Raw genomic sequence first — 2,500 nt, 5'->3', positions numbered from 1 at the left:
CGGTGCTGTTTCTGCCTCTCCTGCACAACAGGCCCCAGACTGTTTAGCTTAGCTGTGCTTGCCGAGGCCAAAACACCGCAGCCCAACCCTGTTTGCCTTGCCTCTGGGTTTAGCCCAAGCCCAGTCCTGCCCTGCTATGCTCTCTGGGCCTCTGTGACCCAGACCAAGCCCTGTGGAGATGCACTGGGCTGGAGCACAGATGGAGGAGGGGGAGGGGGGGGGGGGGAGGAGGAGGGGAGGGGGGAGGAGGGGAGGGGGGAGAGTACAGGGAGGGGGTAGGAGGGGAAGGTAAAAAAAGAAAAAAAAAACTGAAAGACATTAGGAGTGAAGATGATTCATGACCCAGCAGGAAACTAAGCATAGACCTACCCCCTTCCACCGTAGAGGTACTTAATTTAATTCCAGTCATTAGGGCTCATTGCAGCCCTTTATTTCTTTCTGTGGCTGCAGGCTATGAGGACATCCATGATGTCTATAGCGTGCCTGGGCACTCATAGGGGGCCCATTACCGCCCTAAACTCTGCTATCGCTACCGCACCGCCCCACACCCACATCCACACCCACACACACACACACACACACACACACCGGATGTTTCATTCCGATGCTACTTTGAGCTAATGAACAAGTATTGATTTATCTAACAATCACTGCAACGGCAAGGAGCTGAATTAATTCAGTGTAAGTGATTGGCGCTTGGCTACAAATTGCTCACTTTCCCCCTCGCACTTGTGCTCTGTCTGTCCTTCTGTCTTTCTCTCTCCCAATCTCTGTTCATCACCCTCCTTCTCTTTTCCCCCATGTCAAACGCTATCTTCCCCTTTCACTCCCACGAAACAGAAATTCTTGGCATAAACAAAAAATGCAAGTCTTCCGACCTTATGAATCAACTCCCTTGTTCTTTCTACCTGCTGTTTTTCCCAACCAGACGCTGACCCAAGTCAGCCGCTCCCATCTCTGAGAAAGCCATTGTTTTAATATTAGCGGGAGAACAGAACACGCCTTTAATTGGCTCGGTACACAGACAATATTGTACTGCTCGTCTCCCAGGTCACTTCTCAGCGGTGGGAGGATTATTGCGGCAACAGTGCACCCGTGTGGTTGGTAGTGAAACGACTGCTAGTACGAACGCGTAAAAGTTATATTAAGAATGGTCACAGTGGATCATTTTAAAAATCGACTTGATACCCGACACATGGTTATGTGTGTAAGAAGATCAAATAGATATTATGTTAGCGATCTAAAAGTTATTATTTTTGGATATGGCTTTTGGACTTTGTCTCTCTTTATAATAATCAAAGTAAATAACTACTTACATAATAGGTTTTATATTCTGCCTCAGTTGGGTGTTCCCTTTAGATACAATAAAGTGTGATTATTTTTTGCAAAAGAGGTGGTGATGTGTTTCCAAAGGGTATGGAGAAAAAAGCCTGCGGCAGAAAACACTGCGTTATAATCTGCTGTCCTCTAGGGGCCAGCGTAGGGATGACAACTGCAGCTGGCCGTGCGGTTTCTTATGAGAATGATTCCCAGGCCTTGCTGGGAATCATGTGTGTGTGTGTGTGTGTGTGTGTGTGTGTGTGTGTGTGTGTGTGTGTGTGTGTGTGTGTGTGTGTGTGTGTGTGTGTGTGTGTGTGTGTGTGTGTGTGTGTGTGTGTGTGTGTGTGTGTGTGTGTGTGTGTGTGTGTGTGTGTGTGTGTGTGTGTGTGTGTGTGTGACTGGGTGTAACTGCTCCCCCTCCTACCAGTGTCGCCTGCTCTGGCGTAGCGGCAGACCCACTGCAGACAGACACAGCAGACCACACATACTCCTGGAAGCTGCTGTCAGCGCCGTCACATTTTGAATAACGGGAGAGGCACATCCTTTTTGACCACACATACCGGAGCGAAATAAGCACACAAGCGTACGGAACACACTCACCACGGCCTCAATGACAAATGGAAATGCAAAGAGTAAAAAACCAGAGACGTCTCTACTAGTAACACAAATACAAACTCAACAACTATTTCTTAATCGTTCTTCTAATCTCTCTTCCATCTAGAACCTGGTTTCTACTTGTCCTCCCATTCTAATTGACTCATCACGTTAGTGAGATAAAATGCATTGGTTGCAATGACAATACAATTCCTGTAGGTGTCAGTAGCATTCACTATGGACAGAACGCCTTTTTTGCTTATAGCCTGAGTAGGTTAACTATCATGACAATGTCCCAGGCAAGACGGAATCAAAGAACAAAGGTTGATATTGATGACTCTTTCTCAAAGGCTTCTGAAGGCCAAAGAGTGCCAAGCTGTAGAGTGGGCAGAGTGAGGGCGGAGCCAGGAGGTTCAACTACAGGCTTGGTGTCAGTGGAGCAGGTCACAGGCCTCTCGTGTGGTGCAGCCACCTGTTGGACTCTCCGTCTGTCCGTCAGTCCATCAGTCTGTCTGTGTACACCCACACACACACACGCACGCAGCCACACGCACACACACACACAAACCCACTAACGCACACACGC

Source organism: Gadus macrocephalus, chromosome 8 (assembly GCF_031168955.1).
Source record: "Gadus macrocephalus chromosome 8, ASM3116895v1".
Lineage (NCBI taxonomy): Eukaryota > Metazoa > Chordata > Actinopteri > Gadiformes > Gadidae > Gadus > Gadus macrocephalus.
This window is presented reverse-complemented; position numbering follows the sequence as displayed.